At 53.3% G+C, this 18,004-nt stretch overlaps 18 non-coding genes across 18 annotated transcripts; 6 read left to right on the forward strand and 12 right to left on the reverse strand.

Annotated features, from left to right (window-relative positions):
• Positions 1 to 380: 380 nt before the first annotated feature.
• On the reverse strand, positions 381 to 452 carry TRNAE-UUC (transfer RNA glutamic acid (anticodon UUC)). The gene has a single exon. It is a non-coding gene; the product is annotated as a tRNA-Glu (tRNA).
• Positions 453 to 695: 243 nt separating this feature from the next.
• On the forward strand, positions 696 to 778 carry TRNAL-UAA (transfer RNA leucine (anticodon UAA)). The gene has a single exon. It is a non-coding gene; the product is annotated as a tRNA-Leu (tRNA).
• A 1,132-nt stretch (positions 779 to 1,910) lies between these two features.
• TRNAE-CUC (transfer RNA glutamic acid (anticodon CUC)) lies at positions 1,911 to 1,982 on the reverse strand. The gene has a single exon. It is a non-coding gene; the product is annotated as a tRNA-Glu (tRNA).
• A 630-nt stretch (positions 1,983 to 2,612) lies between these two features.
• Positions 2,613 to 2,684, reverse strand: TRNAE-UUC (transfer RNA glutamic acid (anticodon UUC)). Its single transcript has one exon. It is a non-coding gene; the product is annotated as a tRNA-Glu (tRNA).
• Positions 2,685 to 2,927: 243 nt separating this feature from the next.
• TRNAL-UAA (transfer RNA leucine (anticodon UAA)) lies at positions 2,928 to 3,010 on the forward strand. The gene has a single exon. It is a non-coding gene; the product is annotated as a tRNA-Leu (tRNA).
• Positions 3,011 to 4,136: 1,126 nt separating this feature from the next.
• On the reverse strand, positions 4,137 to 4,208 carry TRNAE-CUC (transfer RNA glutamic acid (anticodon CUC)). The gene has a single exon. It is a non-coding gene; the product is annotated as a tRNA-Glu (tRNA).
• A 630-nt stretch (positions 4,209 to 4,838) lies between these two features.
• On the reverse strand, positions 4,839 to 4,910 carry TRNAE-UUC (transfer RNA glutamic acid (anticodon UUC)). The gene has a single exon. It is a non-coding gene; the product is annotated as a tRNA-Glu (tRNA).
• A 3,684-nt stretch (positions 4,911 to 8,594) lies between these two features.
• Positions 8,595 to 8,666, reverse strand: TRNAE-CUC (transfer RNA glutamic acid (anticodon CUC)). Its single transcript has one exon. It is a non-coding gene; the product is annotated as a tRNA-Glu (tRNA).
• Positions 8,667 to 9,296: 630 nt separating this feature from the next.
• TRNAE-UUC (transfer RNA glutamic acid (anticodon UUC)) lies at positions 9,297 to 9,368 on the reverse strand. Its single transcript has one exon. It is a non-coding gene; the product is annotated as a tRNA-Glu (tRNA).
• Positions 9,369 to 9,611: 243 nt separating this feature from the next.
• Positions 9,612 to 9,694, forward strand: TRNAL-UAA (transfer RNA leucine (anticodon UAA)). The gene has a single exon. It is a non-coding gene; the product is annotated as a tRNA-Leu (tRNA).
• A 1,126-nt stretch (positions 9,695 to 10,820) lies between these two features.
• TRNAE-CUC (transfer RNA glutamic acid (anticodon CUC)) lies at positions 10,821 to 10,892 on the reverse strand. The gene has a single exon. It is a non-coding gene; the product is annotated as a tRNA-Glu (tRNA).
• A 630-nt stretch (positions 10,893 to 11,522) lies between these two features.
• Positions 11,523 to 11,594, reverse strand: TRNAE-UUC (transfer RNA glutamic acid (anticodon UUC)). Its single transcript has one exon. It is a non-coding gene; the product is annotated as a tRNA-Glu (tRNA).
• Positions 11,595 to 11,837: 243 nt separating this feature from the next.
• TRNAL-UAA (transfer RNA leucine (anticodon UAA)) lies at positions 11,838 to 11,920 on the forward strand. Its single transcript has one exon. It is a non-coding gene; the product is annotated as a tRNA-Leu (tRNA).
• Positions 11,921 to 13,046: 1,126 nt separating this feature from the next.
• On the reverse strand, positions 13,047 to 13,118 carry TRNAE-CUC (transfer RNA glutamic acid (anticodon CUC)). Its single transcript has one exon. It is a non-coding gene; the product is annotated as a tRNA-Glu (tRNA).
• A 945-nt stretch (positions 13,119 to 14,063) lies between these two features.
• Positions 14,064 to 14,146, forward strand: TRNAL-UAA (transfer RNA leucine (anticodon UAA)). Its single transcript has one exon. It is a non-coding gene; the product is annotated as a tRNA-Leu (tRNA).
• Positions 14,147 to 15,272: 1,126 nt separating this feature from the next.
• TRNAE-CUC (transfer RNA glutamic acid (anticodon CUC)) lies at positions 15,273 to 15,344 on the reverse strand. The gene has a single exon. It is a non-coding gene; the product is annotated as a tRNA-Glu (tRNA).
• A 945-nt stretch (positions 15,345 to 16,289) lies between these two features.
• TRNAL-UAA (transfer RNA leucine (anticodon UAA)) lies at positions 16,290 to 16,372 on the forward strand. The gene has a single exon. It is a non-coding gene; the product is annotated as a tRNA-Leu (tRNA).
• Positions 16,373 to 17,498: 1,126 nt separating this feature from the next.
• On the reverse strand, positions 17,499 to 17,570 carry TRNAE-CUC (transfer RNA glutamic acid (anticodon CUC)). The gene has a single exon. It is a non-coding gene; the product is annotated as a tRNA-Glu (tRNA).
• Positions 17,571 to 18,004: the final 434 nt, after the last annotated feature.

Here is an 18,004-nt window from a genome sequence, read left to right on the forward strand (position 1 = left end):
AAGACAGCTGGTACACCTTCTCACACCTACCTCGTTATTCAGCTTGCTGGAAGAATACATTGCGAATGACCGATTCAAGAGTGCAAGGGAGAAGAGTGCTCCAAAGTAGATGTATACATCGCAGCCGGGTTTTCCAGCAATTTACCTTTCTGATGAGCTGGTACTGCACTTTACGCCCACATAGAGCACCTGACTGGGTGGGGGACTGCGTGCGCATGAAGGTGGCTGAGGGCAATGGGAGCAAAGCAACCTGGGACACAGGGGACCCAGCCCCTTTCCTCTGCTTTCGTCTATAGGTCGGGGTGCCTTTTTAAGGACCTTCGATTAAAAAAAGCTGAGCTGCGTGGACAAATTACACACGTCTACGTCTTAGAGGGATCTTCCCTGACCGGGAATCGAACCCGGGCCGCGGCGGTGAAAGCGCCGAATCCTAGCCACTAGACCACCAGGGAGGAGATGCTCTTGTGAGCCTGCCTTGCTCACTTCCTTATTGTGACTAAGCTAACTCCACTGTATAGATTGCCCATAAAGTACGAGTGGGGAAAAGTTAGGTGTCACACAGTGTGTTTGTCATAAGCAATTACCTTTATCCTCCTGCAAAAGCCTTTTTACTCTGCAATCACCTCTTGCTGGACAGCCTGCGCTGGAGCAGCCAGCATGAAAAGGGAGCTGAGTAAGGCAGGGCCTAGGGTCTCACCAGGGTGGCCGAGTGGTTAAGGCGTTGGACTTAAGATCCAATGGACAGTTGTCCGCATGGGTTCGAGCCCCATCCCTGGTATGGGTTTTCAGCGGGTGTGTAGGAACTTGCAGATGCTTTTGTAAAGCATTTTCCTCTGCCCTCCTCACCCTCCCAGTGCCCTTCCTTAACAGTCCCAATTCACGTCTCAGCTGTGGGGTCTGCTGCTACTCTGCACTTAGCATGGATGTTTGCCAAAGCAATGCAGTGCCACCTACGCAGAGCCCCTGCTTAGAGAAATACACCTCCTATGTCTTTTCCCACTGAAGGGAGCAGGAGGAAGTACTTGCTTCCTGGGGAACATGGGCCTGCCACTGGAATTTGTTAACCCGCCTCTTGCGGATTTCTCCCCTTTCTTTGATTTACACCTGCAGGCTCTCCCTTGCCATCGGAGCAGGATCTGCTGATGCAGGCCCGGCTGGATCAAATGTGCAAAGGCTTGTCCCCAGGCCTCGGGAAAAAATTGAGCAGAGATTCCCGCCTCCGCCTCCGCCTCCGCCTCCTCTTGCCTTCCGAACGGGCTTCCAAACGGGCAATGCCCTGACGGGTCCCCCACGCCCCATCCTGCCCATGCCCACACCCCTGTATATGAGGGTGACCCATGTCCCTCACCCTCCATGCTCGAACGGAAGACACGTGTGTCCTGAGGGGAGCGCCAGACAGGCATTTCTCCGGCCAGGCAGACCCCTGCAGCACCCGTTAGGCTCCAAAGCCTGTACATTCCCAAGATGCCACTGGTCACTATGCAAATCAGACAGCCCTGGCCACACCCTCTCCGCCGCTGGGATCTGCTGCTTTCGGTACGTGCAGCTCAGCTTTTTCTTACCCTGAACCAGACTTCCGTTTCAGCAAAAAGGTGGGTTGCAGTGGGTCCGGGATGCCATTTGGAGACAAAGCCTGCGGCCCTGTCAAAGATGACTTCCTGCCGCACACCATGTGGTCAGAAGCCTACGAAAAGAAGCGCACCTCGGAATACAGAATCTCACTTCCTCAAGAGCCTTGCACAAGAGATTTTCCTCCCGCCGAGGAAAGCAACTCAAAGGGAACCTTGCGAAAATCAAATTAGGAGCCAGATTGCGGGATGCTAGGCAAACTGTTTGTCAGAAAAGCAAATTCATTTTGAGAAGCCCTGACCTGCGGGAAGGAAAAGCATTCAAGGGCAGAAGAAGGACTGTTCCCTGACCGGGAATCGAACCCGGGCCGCGGCGGTGAGAGCGCCGAATCCTAACCACTAGACCACCAGGGAACCCACAGCCATACAGCAAAAGTTCCTACACTGCTCTCCTAGTGACAAAGCTCATGGGGGCTGAAAGCATATTTTATTCTACAGCGAATATGAATCAGAACTTGAAAAAACACTCATGATTCCACCAGACTGTTTGTCACTTCCAAGCACAGGCCATCCCCTCCCCCGTGCTACTGAACCGACGAATTCCTGTACAATCGGGATCCCCGGGAAATCACAAGAGGGACACCTAGTGGCCGCTGATAGCTCAAAGACAGCTGGTACACCTTCTCACACCTACCTCGTTATTCAGCTTGCTGGAAGAATACATTGCGAATGACCGATTCAAGAGTGCAAGGGAGAAGAGTGCTCCAAAGTAGATGTATACATCGCAGCCGGGTTTTCCAGCAATTTACCTTTCTGATGAGCTGGTACTGCACTTTACGCCCACATAGAGCACCTGACTGGGTGGGGGACTGCGTGCGCATGAAGGTGGCTGAGGGCAATGGGAGCAAAGCAACCTGGGACACAGGGGACCCAGCCCCTTTCCTCTGCTTTCGTCTATAGGTCGGGGTGCCTTTTTAAGGACCTTCGATTAAAAAAAGCTGAGCTGCGTGGACAAATTACACACGTCTACGTCTTAGAGGGATCTTCCCTGACCGGGAATCGAACCCGGGCCGCGGCGGTGAAAGCGCCGAATCCTAGCCACTAGACCACCAGGGAGGAGATGCTCTTGTGAGCCTGCCTTGCTCACTTCCTTATTGTGACTAAGCTAACTCCACTGTATAGATTGCCCATAAAGTACGAGTGGGGAAAAGTTAGGTGTCACACAGTGTGTTTGTCATAAGCAATTACCTTTATCCTCCTGCAAAAGCCTTTTTACTCTGCAATCACCTCTTGCTGGACAGCCTGCGCTGGAGCAGCCAGCATGAAAAGGGAGCTGAGTAAGGCAGGGCCTAGGGTCTCACCAGGGTGGCCGAGTGGTTAAGGCGTTGGACTTAAGATCCAATGGACAGTTGTCCGCATGGGTTCGAGCCCCATCCCTGGTATGGGTTTTCAGCGGGTGTGTAGGAACTTGCAGATGCTTTTGTAAAGCATTTTCCTCTGCCCTCCTCACCCTCCCAGTGCCCTTCCTTAACAGTCCCAATTCACGTCTCAGCTGTGGGGTCTGCTGCTACTCTGCACTTAGCATGGATGTTTGCCAAAGCAATGCAGTGCCACCTACGCAGAGCCCCTGCTTAGAGAAATACACCTCCTATGTCTTTTCCCACTGAAGGGAGCAGGAGGAAGTACTTGCTTCCTGGGGAACATGGGCCTGCCACTGGAATTTGTTAACCCGCCTCTTGCGGATTTCTCCCCTTTCTTTGATTTACACCTGCAGGCTCTCCCTTGCCATCGGAGCAGGATCTGCTGATGCAGGCCCGGCTGGATCAAATGTGCAAAGGCTTGTCCCCAGGCCTCGGGAAAAAATTGAGCAGAGATTCCCGCCTCCGCCTCCGCCTCCTCTTGCCTTCCGAACGGGCTTCCAAACGGGCAATGCCCTGACGGGTCCCCCACGCCCCATCCTGCCCATGCCCACACCCCTGTATATGAGGGTGACCCATGTCCCTCACCCTCCATGCTCGAACGGAAGACACGTGTGTCCTGAGGGGAGCGCCAGACAGGCATTTCTCCGGCCAGGCAGACCCCTGCAGCACCCGTTAGGCTCCAAAGCCTGTACATTCCCAAGATGCCACTGGTCACTATGCAAATCAGACAGCCCTGGCCACACCCTCTCCGCCGCTGGGCTCTGCTGCTTTCGGTACGTGCAGCTCAGCTTTTTCTTACCCTGAACCAGACTTCCGTTTCAGCAAAAAGGTGGGTTGCAGTGGGTCCGGGATGCCATTTGGAGACAAAGCCTGCGGCCCTGTCAAAGATGACTTCCTGCCGCACACCATGTGGTCAGAAGCCTACGAAAAGAAGCGCACCTCGGAATACAGAATCTCACTTCCTCAAGAGCCTTGCACAAGAGATTTTCCTCCCGCCGAGGAAAGCAACTCAAAGGGAACCTTGCGAAAATCAAATTAGGAGCCAGATTGCGGGATGCTAGGCAAACTGTTTGTCAGAAAAGCAAATTCATTTTGAGAAGCCCTGACCTGCGGGAAGGAAAAGCATTCAAGGGCAGAAGAAGGACTGTTCCCTGACCGGGAATCGAACCCGGGCCGCGGCGGTGAGAGCGCCGAATCCTAACCACTAGACCACCAGGGAACCCACAGCCATACAGCAAAAGTTCCTACACTGCTCTCCTAGTGACAAAGCTCATGGGGGCTGAAAGCATATTTTATTCTACAGCGAATATGAATCAGAACTTGAAAAAACACTCATGATTCCACCAGACTGTTTGTCACTTCCAAGCACAGGCCATCCCCTCCCCCGTGCTACTGAACCGACGAATTCCTGTACAATCGGGATCCCCGGGAAATCACAAGAGGGACACCTAGTGGCCGCTGATAGCTCAAAGACAGCTGGTACACCTTCTCACACCTACCTCGTTATTCAGCTTGCTGGAAGAATACATTGCGAATGACCGATTCAAGAGTGCAAGGGAGAAGAGTGCTCCAAAGTAGATGTATACATCGCAGCCGGGTTTTCCAGCAATTTACCTTTCTGATGAGCTGGTACTGCACTTTACGCCCACATAGAGCACCTGACTGGGTGGGGGACTGCGTGCGCATGAAGGTGGCTGAGGGCAATGGGAGCAAAGCAACCTGGGACACAGGGGACCCAGCCCCTTTCCTCTGCTTTCGTCTATAGGTCGGGGTGCCTTTTTAAGGACCTTCGATTAAAAAAAGCTGAGCTGCGTGGACAAATTACACACGTCTACGTCTTAGAGGGATCTTCCCTGACCGGGAATCGAACCCGGGCCGCGGCGGTGAAAGCGCCGAATCCTAGCCACTAGACCACCAGGGAGGAGATGCTCTTGTGAGCCTGCCTTGCTCACTTCCTTATTGTGACTAAGCTAACTCCACTGTATAGATTGCCCATAAAGTACGAGTGGGGAAAAGTTAGGTGTCACACAGTGTGTTTGTCATAAGCAATTACCTTTATCCTCCTGCAAAAGCCTTTTTACTCTGCAATCACCTCTTGCTGGACAGCCTGCGCTGGAGCAGCCAGCATGAAAAGGGAGCTGAGTAAGGCAGGGCCTAGGGTCTCACCAGGGTGGCCGAGTGGTTAAGGCGTTGGACTTAAGATCCAATGGACAGTTGTCCGCATGGGTTCGAGCCCCATCACTGGTATGGGTTTTCAGCGGGTGTGTAGGAACTTGCAGATGCTTTTTTAAAGCATTTTCCTCTGCCCTCCTCACCCTCCCAGTGCCCTTCCTTAACAGTCCCAATTCACGTCTCAGCTGTGGGGTCTGCTGCTACTCTGCACTTAGCATGGATGCTTCCCAAAGCAATGCAGTGCCACCTACGCAGAGCCCCTGCTTAGAGAAATACACCTCCTATGTCTTTTCCCACTGAAGGGAGCAGGAGGAAGTACTTGCTTCCTGGGGAACATGGGCCTGCCACTGGAATTTGTTAACCCGCCTCTTGCGGATTTCTCCCCTTTCTTTGATTTACACCTGCAGGCTCTCCCTTGCCATCGGAGCAGGATCTGCTGATGCAGGCCCGGCTGGATCAAATGTGCAAAGGCTTGTCCCCAGGCCTCGGGAAAAAATTGAGCAGAGATTCCCGCCTCCGCCTCCGCCTCCGCCTCCTCTTGCCTTCCGAACGGGCTTCCAAACGGGCAATGCCCTGACGGGTCCCCCACGCCCCATCCTGCCCATGCCCACACCCCTGTATATGAGGGTGACCCATGTCCCTCACCCTCCATGCTCGAACGGAAGACACGTGTGTCCTGAGGGGAGCGCCAGACAGGCATTTCTCCGGCCAGGCAGACCCCTGCAGCACCCGTTAGGCTCCAAAGCCTGTACATTCCCAAGATGCCACTGGTCACTATGCAAATCAGACAGCCCTGGCCACACCCTCTCCGCCGCTGGGATCTGCTGCTTTCGGTACGTGCAGCTCAGCTTTTTCTTACCCTGAACCAGACTTCCGTTTCAGCAAAAAGGTGGGTTGCAGTGGGTCCGGGATGCCATTTGGAGACAAAGCCTGCGGCCCTGTCAAAGATGACTTCCTGCCGCACACCATGTGGTCAGAAGCCTACGAAAAGAAGCGCACCTCGGAATACAGAATCTCACTTCCTCAAGAGCCTTGCACAAGAGATTTTCCTCCCGCCGAGGAAAGCAACTCAAAGGGAACCTTGCGAAAATCAAATTAGGAGCCAGATTGCGGGATGCTAGGCAAACTGTTTGTCAGAAAAGCAAATTCATTTTGAGAAGCCCTGACCTGCGGGAAGGAAAAGCATTCAAGGGCAGAAGAAGGACTGTTCCCTGACCGGGAATCGAACCCGGGCCGCGGCGGTGAGAGCGCAGAATCCTAACCACTAGACCACCAGGGAACCCAGAGCCATACAGCAAAAGTTCCTACACTGCTCTCCTAGTGACAAAGCTCATGGGGGCTGAAAGCATATTTTATTCTACAGCGAATATGAATCAGAACTTGAAAAAACACTCATGATTCCACCAGACTGTTTGTCACTTCCAAGCACAGGCCATCCCCTCCCCCGTGCTACTGAACCGACGAATTCCTGTACAATCGGGATCCCCGGGAAATCACAAGAGGGACACCTAGTGGCCGCTGATAGCTCAAAGACAGCTGGTACACCTTCTCACACCTACCTCGTTATTCAGCTTGCTGGAAGAATACATTGCGAATGACCGATTCAAGAGTGCAAGGGAGAAGAGTGCTCCAAAGTAGATGTATACATCGCAGCCGGGTTTTCCAGCAATTTACCTTTCTGATGAGCTGGTACTGCACTTTACGCCCACATAGAGCACCTGACTGGGTGGGGGACTGCGTGCGCATGAAGGTGGCTGAGGGCAATGGGAGCAAAGCAACCTGGGACACAGGGGACCCAGCCCCTTTCCTCTGCTTTCGTCTATAGGTCGGGGTGCCTTTTTAAGGACCTTCGATTAAAAAAAGCTGAGCTGCGTGGACAAATTACGCACGTCTACGTCTTAGAGGGATCTTACCTGACCGGGAATCGAACCCGGGCCGCGGCGGTGAAAGCGCCGAATCCTAGCCACTAGACCACCAGGGAGGAGATGCTCTTGTGAGCCTGCCTTGCTCACTTCCTTATTGTGACTAAGCTAACTCCACTGTATAGATTGCCCATAAAGTACGAGTGGGGAAAAGTTAGGTGTCACACAGTGTGTTTGTCATAAGCAATTACCTTTATCCTCCTGCAAAAGCCTTTTTACTCTGCAATCACCTCTTGCTGGACAGCCTGCGCTGGAGCAGCCAGCATGAAAAGGGAGCTGAGTAAGGCAGGGCCTAGGGTCTCACCAGGGTGGCAGAGTGGTTAAGGCGTTGGACTTAAGATCCAATGGACAGTTGTCCGCATGGGTTCGAGCCCCATCCCTGGTATGGGTTTTCAGCGGGTGTGTAGGAACTTGCAGATGCTTTTTTAAAGCATTTTCCTCTGCCCTCCTCACCCTCCCAGTGCCCTTCCTTAACAGTCCCAATTCACGTCTCAGCTGTGGGGTCTGCTGCTACTCTGCACTTAGCATGGATGCTTCCCAAAGCAATGCAGTGCCACCTACGCAGAGCCCCTGCTTAGAGAAATACACCTCCTATGTCTTTTCCCACTGAAGGGAGCAGGAGGAAGTACTTGCTTCCTGGGGAACATGGGCCTGCCACTGGAATTTGTTAACCCGCCTCTTGCGGATTTCTCCCCTTTCTTTGATTTACACCTGCAGGCTCTCCCTTGCCATCGGAGCAGGATCTGCTGATGCAGGCCCGGCTGGATCAAATGTGCAAAGGCTTGTCCCCAGGCCTCGGGAAAAAATTGAGCAGAGATTCCCGCCTCCGCCTCCGCCTCCTCTTGCCTTCCGAACGGGCTTCCAAACGGGCAATGCCCTGACGGGTCCCCCACGCCCCATCCTGCCTATGCCCACACCCCTGTATATGAGGGTGACCCATGTCCCTCACCCTCCATGCTCGAACGGAAGACACGTGTGTCCTGAGGGGAGCGCCAGACAGGCATTTCTCCGGCCAGGCAGACCCCTGCAGCACCCGTTAGGCTCCAAAGCCTGTACATTCCCAAGATGCCACTGGTCACTATGCAAATCAGACAGCCCTGGCCACACCCTCTCCGCCGCTGGGCTCTGCTGCTTTCGGTACGTGCAGCTCAGCTTTTTCTTACCCTGAACCAGACTTCCGTTTCAGCAAAAAGGTGGGTTGCAGTGGGTCCGGGATGCCATTTGGAGACAAAGCCTGCGTCCCTGTCAAAGATGACTTCCTGCCGCACACCATGTGGTCAGAAGCCTACGAAAAGAAGCGCACCTCGGAATACAGAATCTCACTTCCTCAAGAGCCTTGCACAAGAGATTTTCCTCCCGCCGAGGAAAGCAACTCAAAGGGAACCTTGCGAAAATCAAATTAGGAGCCAGATTGCGGGATGCTAGGCAAACTGTTTGTCAGAAAAGCAAATTCATTTTGAGAAGCCCTGACCTGCGGGAAGGAAAAGCATTCAAGGGCAGAAGAAGGACTGTTCCCTGACCGGGAATCGAACCCGGGCCGCGGCGGTGAGAGCGCCGAATCCTAACCACTAGACCACCAGGGAACCCACAGCCAAACAGCAAAAGTTCCTACACTGCTCTCCTAGTGACAAAGCTCATGGGGGCTGAAAGCATATTTTATTCTACAGCGAATATGAATCAGAACTTGAAAAAACACTCATGATTCCACCAGACTGTTTGTCACTTCCAAGCACAGGCCATCCCCTCCCCCGTGCTACTGAACCGACGAATTCCTGTACAATCGGGATCCCCGGGAAATCACAAGAGGGACACCTAGTGGCCGCTGATAGCTCAAAGACAGCTGGTACACCTTCTCACACCTACCTCGTTATTCAGCTTGCTGGAAGAATACATTGCGAATGACCGATTCAAGAGTGCAAGGGAGAAGAGTGCTCCAAAGTAGATGTATACATCGCAGCCGGGTTTTCCAGCAATTTACCTTTCTGATGAGCTGGTACTGCACTTTACGCCCACATAGAGCACCTGACTGGGTGGGGGACTGCGTGCGCATGAAGGTGGCTGAGGGCAATGGGAGCAAAGCAACCTGGGACACAGGGGACCCAGCCCCTTTCCTCTGCTTTCGTCTATAGGTCGGGGTGCCTTTTTAAGGACCTTCGATTAAAAAAAGCTGAGCTGCGTGGACAAATTACGCACGTCTACGTCTTAGAGGGATCTTCCCTGACCGGGAATCGAACCCGGGCCGCGGCGGTGAAAGCGCCGAATCCTAGCCACTAGACCACCAGGGAGGAGATGCTCTTGTGAGCCTCCCTTGCTCACTTCCTTATTGTGACTAAGCTAACTCCACTGTATAGATTGCCCATAAAGTACGAGTGGGGAAAAGTTAGGTGTCACACAGTGTGTTTGTCATAAGCAATTACCTTTATCCTCCTGCAAAAGCCTTTTTACTCTGCAATCACCTCTTGCTGGACAGCCTGCGCTGGAGCAGCCAGCATGAAAAGGGAGCTGAGTAAGGCAGGACCTAGGGTCTCACCAGGGTGGCCGAGTGGTTAAGGCGTTGGACTTAAGATCCAATGGACAGTTGTCCGCATGGGTTCGAGCCCCATCCCTGGTATGGGTTTTCAGTGGGTGTGTAGGAACTTGCAGATGCTTTTGTAAAGCATTTTCCTCTGCCCTCCTCACCCTCCCAGTGCCCTTCCTTAACAGTCCCAATTCACGTCTCAGCTGTGGGGTCTGCTGCTACTCTGCACTTAGCATGGATGTTTGCCAAAGCAATGCAGTGCCACCTACGCAGAGCCCCTGCTTAGAGAAATACACCTCCTATGTCTTTTCCCACTGAAGGTAGCAGGAGGAAGTACTTGCTTCCTGGGGAACATGGGCCTGCCACTGGAATTTGTTAACCCGCCTCTTGCGGATTTCTCCCCTTTCTTTGATTTACACCTGCAGGCTCTCCCTTGCCATCGGAGCAGGATCTGCTGATGCAGGCCCGGCTGGATCAAATGTGCAAAGGCTTGTCCCCAGGCCTCGGGAAAAAATTGAGCAGAGATTCCCGCCTCCGCCTCCGCCTCCTCTTGCCTTCCGAACGGGCTTCCAAACGGGCAATGCCCTGACGGGTCCCCCACGCCCCATCCTGCCCATGCCCACACCCCTGTATATGAGGGTGACCCATGTCCCTCACCCTCCATGCTCGAACGGAAGACACGTGTGTCCTGAGGGGAGCGCCAGACAGGCATTTCTCCGGCCAGGCAGACCCCTGCAGCACCCGTTAGGCTCCAAAGCCTGTACATTCCCAAGATGCCACTGGTCACTATGCAAATCAGACAGCCCTGGCCACACCCTCTCCGCCGCTGGGCTCTGCTGCTTTCGGTACGTGCAGCTCAGCTTTTTCTTACCCTGAACCAGACTTCCGTTTCAGCAAAAAGGTGGGTTGCAGTGGGTCCGGGATGCCATTTGGAGACAAAGCCTGCGGCCCTGTCAAAGATGACTTCCTGCCGCACACCATGTGGTCAGAAGCCTACGAAAAGAAGCGCACCTCGGAATACAGAATCTCACTTCCTCAAGAGCCTTGCACAAGAGATTTTCCTCCCGCCGAGGAAAGCAACTCAAAGGGAACCTTGCGAAAATCAAATTAGGAGCCAGATTGCGGGATGCTAGGCAAACTGTTTGTCAGAAAAGCAAATTCATTTTGAGAAGCCCTGACCTGCGGGAAGGAAAAGCATTCAAGGGCAGAAGAAGGACTGTTCCCTGACCGGGAATCGAACCCGGGCCGCGGCGGTGAGAGCGCCGAATCCTAACCACTAGACCACCAGGGAACCCACAGCCATACAGCAAAAGTTCCTACACTGCTCTCCTAGTGACAAAGCTCATGGGGGCTGAAAGCATATTTTATTCTACAGCGAATATGAATCAGAACTTGAAAAAACACTCATGATTCCACCAGACTGTTTGTCACTTCCAAGCACAGGCCATCCCCTCCCCCGTGCTACTGAACCGACGAATTCCTGTACAATCGGGATCCCCGGGAAATCACAAGAGGGACACCTAGTGGCCGCTGATAGCTCAAAGACAGCTGGTACACCTTCTCACACCTACCTCGTTATTCAGCTTGCTGGAAGAATACATTGCGAATGACCGATTCAAGAGTGCAAGGGAGAAGAGTGCTCCAAAGTAGATGTATACATCGCAGCCGGGTTTTCCAGCAATTTACCTTTCTGATGAGCTGGTACTGCACTTTACGCCCACATAGAGCACCTGACTGGGTGGGGGACTGCGTGCGCATGAAGGTGGCTGAGGGCAATGGGAGCAAAGCAACCTGGGACACAGGGGACCCAGCCCCTTTCCTCTGCTTTCGTCTATAGGTCGGGGTGCCTTTTTAAGGACCTTCGATTAAAAAAAGCTGAGCTGCGTGGACAAATTACACACGTCTACGTCTTAGAGGGATCTTCCCTGACCGGGAATCGAACCCGGGCCGCGGCGGTGAAAGCGCCGAATCCTAGCCACTAGACCACCAGGGAGGAGATGCTCTTGTGAGCCTGCCTTGCTCACTTCCTTATTGTGACTAAGCTAACTCCACTGTATAGATTGCCCATAAAGTACGAGTGGGGAAAAGTTAGGTGTCACACAGTGTGTTTGTCATAAGCAATTACCTTTATCCTCCTGCAAAAGCCTTTTTACTCTGCAATCACCTCTTGCTGGACAGCCTGCGCTGGAGCAGCCAGCATGAAAAGGGAGCTGAGTAAGGCAGGGCCTAGGGTCTCACCAGGGTGGCCGAGTGGTTAAGGCGTTGGACTTAAGATCCAATGGACAGTTGTCCGCATGGGTTCGAGCCCCATCCCTGGTATGGGTTTTCAGCGGGTGTGTAGGAACTTGCAGATGCTTTTGTAAAGCATTTTCCTCTGCCCTCCTCACCCTCCCAGTGCCCTTCCTTAACAGTCCCAATTCACGTCTCAGCTGTGGGGTCTGCTGCTACTCTGCACTTAGCATGGATGTTTGCCAAAGCAATGCAGTGCCACCTACGCAGAGCCCCTGCTTAGAGAAATACACCTCCTATGTCTTTTCCCACTGAAGGGAGCAGGAGGAAGTACTTGCTTCCTGGGGAACATGGGCCTGCCACTGGAATTTGTTAACCCGCCTCTTGCGGATTTCTCCCCTTTCTTTGATTTACACCTGCAGGCTCTCCCTTGCCATCGGAGCAGGATCTGCTGATGCAGGCCCGGCTGGATCAAATGTGCAAAGGCTTGTCCCCAGGCCTCGGGAAAAAATTGAGCAGAGATTCCCGCCTCCGCCTCCGCCTCCTCTTGCCTTCCGAACGGGCTTCCAAACGGGCAATGCCCTGACGGGTCCCCCACGCCCCATCCTGCCCATGCCCACACCCCTGTATATGAGGGTGACCCATGTCCCTCACCCTCCATGCTCGAACGGAAGACACGTGTGTCCTGAGGGGAGCGCCAGACAGGCATTTCTCCGGCCAGGCAGACCCCTGCAGCACCCGTTAGGCTCCAAAGCCTGTACATTCCCAAGATGCCACTGGTCACTATGCAAATCAGACAGCCCTGGCCACACCCTCTCCGCCGCTGGGCTCTGCTGCTTTCGGTACGTGCAGCTCAGCTTTTTCTTACCCTGAACCAGACTTCCGTTTCAGCAAAAAGGTGGGTTGCAGTGGGTCCGGGATGCCATTTGGAGACAAAGCCTGCGGCCCTGTCAAAGATGACTTCCTGCCGCACACCATGTGGTCAGAAGCCTACGAAAAGAAGCGCACCTCGGAATACAGAATCTCACTTCCTCAAGAGCCTTGCACAAGAGATTTTCCTCCCGCCGAGGAAAGCAACTCAAAGGGAACCTTGCGAAAATCAAATTAGGAGCCAGATTGCGGGATGCTAGGCAAACTGTTTGTCAGAAAAGCAAATTCATTTTGAGAAGCCCTGACCTGCGGGAAGGAAAAGCATTCAAGGGCAGAAGAAGGACTGTTCCCTGACCGGGAATCGAACCCGGGCCGCGGCGGTGAGAGCGCCGAATCCTAACCACTAGACCACCAGGGAACCCACAGCCATACAGCAAAAGTTCCTACACTGCTCTCCTAGTGACAAAGCTCATGGGGGCTGAAAGCATATTTTATTCTACAGCGAATATGAATCAGAACTTGAAAAAACACTCATGATTCCACCAGACTGTTTGTCACTTCCAAGCACAGGCCATCCCCTCCCCCGTGCTACTGAACCGACGAATTCCTGTACAATCGGGATCCCCGGGAAATCACAAGAGGGACACCTAGTGGCCGCTGATAGCTCAAAGACAGCTGGTACACCTTCTCACACCTACCTCGTTATTCAGCTTGCTGGAAGAATACATTGCGAATGACCGATTCAAGAGTGCAAGGGAGAAGAGTGCTCCAAAGTAGATGTATACATCGCAGCCGGGTTTTCCAGCAATTTACCTTTCTGATGAGCTGGTACTGCACTTTACGCCCACATAGAGCACCTGACTGGGTGGGGGACTGCGTGCGCATGAAGGTGGCTGAGGGCAATGGGAGCAAAGCAACCTGGGACACAGGGGACCCAGCCCCTTTCCTCTGCTTTCGTCTATAGGTCGGGGTGCCTTTTTAAGGACCTTCGATTAAAAAAAGCTGAGCTGCGTGGACAAATTACACACGTCTACGTCTTAGAGGGATCTTCCCTGACCGGGAATCGAACCCGGGCCGCGGCAGTGAAAGCGCCGAATCCTAGCCACTAGACCACCAGGGAGGAGATGCTCTTGTGAGCCTGCCTTGCTCACTTCCTTATTGTGACTAAGCTAACTCCACTGTATAGATTGCCCATAAAGTACGAGTGGGGAAAAGTTAGGTGTCACACAGTGTGTTTGTCATAAGCAATTACCTTTATCCTCCTGCAAAAGCCTTTTTACTCTGCAATCACCTCTTGCTGGACAGCCTGCGCTGGAGCAGCCAGCATGAAAAGGGAGCTGAGTAAGGTAGGGCCTAGGGTCTCACCAGGGTGGCCGAGTGGTTAAGGCGTTGGACTTAAGATCCAATGGACAGTTGTCCGCATGGGTTCGAGCCCCATCCCTGGTATGGGTTTTCAGCGGGTGTGTAGGAACTTGCAGATGCTTTTTTAAAGCATTTTCCTCTGCCCTCCTCACCCTCCCAGTGCCCTTCCTTAACAGTCCCAATTCACGTCTCAGCTGTGGGGTCTGCTGCTACTCTGCACTTAGCATGGATGCTTCCCAAAGCAATGCAGTGCCACCTACGCAGAGCCCCTGCTTAGAGAAATACACCTCCTATGTCTTTTCCCACTGAAGGGAGCAGGAGGAAGTACTTGCTTCCTGGGGAACATGGGCCTGCCACTGGAATTTGTTAACCCGCCTCTTGCGGATTTCTCCCCTTTCTTTGATTTACACCTGCAGGCTCTCCATTGCCATCGGAGCAGGATCTGCTGATGCAGGCCCGGCTGGATCAAATGTGCAAAGGCTTGTCCCCAGGCCTCGGGAAAAAATTGAGCAGAGATTCCCGCCTCCGCCTCCGCCTCCTCTTGCCTTCCGAACGGGCTTCCAAACGGGCAATGCCCTGACGGGTCCCCCACGCCCCATCCTGCCCATGCCCACACCCCTGTATATGAGGGTGACCCATGTCCCTCACCCTCCATGCTCGAACGGAAGACACGTGTGTCCTGAGGGGAGCGCCAGACAGGCATTTCTCCGGCCAGGCAGACCCCTGCAGCACCCGTTAGGCTCCAAAGCCTGTACATTCCCAAGATGCCACTGGTCACTATGCAAATCAGACAGCCCTGGCCACACCCTCTCCGCCGCTGGGCTCTGCTGCTTTCGGTACGTGCAGCTCAGCTTTTTCTTACCCTGAACCAGACTTCCGTTTCAGCAAAAAGGTGGGTTGCAGTGGGTCCGGGATGCCATTTGGAGACAAAGCCTGCGGCCCTGTCAAAGATGACTTCCTGCCGCACACCATGTGGTCAGAAGCCTACGAAAAGAAGCGCACCTCGGAATACAGAATCTCACTTCCTCAAGAGCCTTGCACAAGAGATTTTCCTCCCGCCGAGGAAAGCAACTCAAAGGGAACCTTGCGAAAATCAAATTAGGAGCCAGATTGCGGGATGCTAGGCAAACTGTTTGTCAGAAAAGCAAATTCATTTTGAGAAGCCCTGACCTGCGGGAAGGAAAAGCATTCAAGGGCAGAAGAAGGACTGTTCCCTGACCGGGAATCGAACCCGGGCCGCGGCGGTGAGAGCGCCGAATCCTAACCACTAGACCACCAGGGAACCCACAGCCATACAGCAAAAGTTCCTACACTGCTCTCCTAGTGACAAAGCTCATGGGGGCTGAAAGCATATTTTATTCTACAGCGAATATGAATCAGAACTTGAAAAAACACTCATGATTCCACCAGACTGTTTGTCACTTCCAAGCACAGGCCATCCCCTCCCCCGTGCTACTGAACCGACGAATTCCTGTACAATCGGGATCCCCGGGAAATCACAAGAGGGACACCTAGTGGCCGCTGATAGCTCAAAGACAGCTGGTACACCTTCTCACACCTACCTCGTTATTCAGCTTGCTGGAAGAATACATTGCGAATGACCGATTCAAGAGTGCAAGGGAGAAGAGTGCTCCAAAGTAGATGTATACATCGCAGCCGGGTTTTCCAGCAATTTACCTTTCTGATGAGCTGGTACTGCACTTTACGCCCACATAGAGCACCTGACTGGGTGGGGGACTGCGTGCGCATGAAGGTGGCTGAGGGCAATGGGAGCAAAGCAACCTGGGACACAGGGGACCCAGCCCCTTTCCTCTGCTTTCGTCTATAGGTCGGGGTGCCTTTTTAAGGACCTTCGATTAAAAAAAGCTGAGCTGCGTGGACAAATTACACACGTCTACGTCTTAGAGGGATCTTCCCTGACCGGGAATCGAACCCAGGCCGCGGCAGTGAAAGCGCCGAATCCTAGCCACTAGACCACCAGGGAGGAGATGCTCTTGTGAGCCTGCCTTGCTCACTTCCTTATTGTGACTAAGCTAACTCCACTGTATAGATTGCCCATAAAGTACGAGTGGGGAAAAGTTAGGTGTCACACAGTGTGTTTGTCATAAGCAATTACCTTTATCCTCCTGCAAAAGCCTTTTTACTCTGCAATCACCTCTTGCTGGACAGCCTGCGCTGGAGCAGCCAGCATGAAAAGGGAGCTGAGTAAGGTAGGGCCTAGGGTCTCACCAGGGTGGCCGAGTGGTTAAGGCGTTGGACTTAAGATCCAATGGACAGTTGTCCGCATGGGTTCGAGCCCCATCCCTGGTATGGGTTTTCAGCGGGTGTGTAGGAACTTGCAGATGCTTTTTTAAAGCATTTTCCTCTGCCCTCCTCACCCTCCCAGTGCCCTTCCTTAACAGTCCCAATTCACGTCTCAGCTGTGGGGTCTGCTGCTACTCTGCACTTAGCATGGATGCTTCCCAAAGCAATGCAGTGCCACCTACGCAGAGCCCCTGCTTAGAGAAATACACCTCCTATGTCTTTTCCCACTGAAGGGAGCAGGAGGAAGTACTTGCTTCCTGGGGAACATGGGCCTGCCACTGGAATTTGTTAACCCGCCTCTTGCGGATTTCTCCCCTTTCTTTGATTTACACCTGCAGGCTCTCCATTGCCATCGGAGCAGGATCTGCTGATGCAGGCCCGGCTGGATCAAATGTGCAAAGGCTTGTCCCCAGGCCTCGGGAAAAAATTGAGCAGAGATTCCCGCCTCCGCCTCCGCCTCCTCTTGCCTTCCGAACGGGCTTCCAAACGGGCAATGCCCTGACGGGTCCCCCACGCCCCATCCTGCCCATGCCCACACCCCTGTATATGAGGGTGACCCATGTCCCTCACCCTCCATGCTCGAACGGAAGACACGTGTGTCCTGAGGGGAGCGCCAGACAGGCATTTCTCCGGCCAGGCAGACCCCTGCAGCACCCGTTAGGCTCCAAAGCCTGTACATTCCCAAGATGCCACTGGTCACTATGCAAATCAGACAGCCCTGGCCACACCTTCTCCGCCGCTGGGCTCTGCTGCTTTCGGTACGTGCAGCTCAGCTTTTTCTTACCCTGAACCAGACTTCCGTTTCAGCAAAAAGGTGGGTTGCAGTGGGTCCGGGATGCCATTTGGAGACAAAGCCTGCGGCCCTGTCAAAGATGACTTCCTGCCGCACACCATGTGGTCAGAAGCCTACGAAAAGAAGCGCACCTCGGAATACAGAATCTCACTTCCTCAAGAGCCTTGCACAAGAGATTTTCCTCCCGCCGAGGAAAACAACTCAAAGGGAACCTTGCGAAAATCAAATTAGGAGCCAGATTGCGGGATGCTAGGCAAACTGTTTGTCAGAAAAGCAAATTCATTTTGAGAAGCCCTGACCTGCGGGAAGGAAAAGCATTCAAGGGCAGAAGAAGGACTGTTCCCTGACCGGGAATCGAACCCGGGCCGCGGCGGTGAGAGCGCCGAATCCTAACCACTAGACCACCAGGGAACCCACAGCCATACAGCAAAAGTTCCTACACTGCTCTCCTAGTGACAAAGCTCATGGGGGCTGAAAGCATATTTTATTCTACAGCGAATATGAATCAGAACTTGAAAAAACACTCATGATTCCACCAGACTGTTTGTCACTTCCAAGCACAGGCCATCCCCTCCCCCGTGCTACTGAACCGACGAATTCCTGTACAATCGGGATCCCCGGGAAATCACAAGAGGGACACCTAGTGGCCGCTGATAGCTCAAAGACAGCTGGTACACCTTCTCACACCTACCTCGTTATTCAGCTTGCTGGAAGAATACATTGCGAATGACCGATTCAAGAGTGCAAGGGAGAAGAGTGCTCCAAAGTAGATGTATACATCGCAGCCGGGTTTTCCAGCAATTTACTTTTCTGATGAGCTGGTACTGCACTTTACGCCCACATAG

Source organism: Triturus cristatus, chromosome 5_2 (genome assembly GCF_964204655.1).
Source record: "Triturus cristatus chromosome 5_2, aTriCri1.1, whole genome shotgun sequence".
NCBI lineage: Eukaryota > Metazoa > Chordata > Amphibia > Caudata > Salamandridae > Triturus > Triturus cristatus.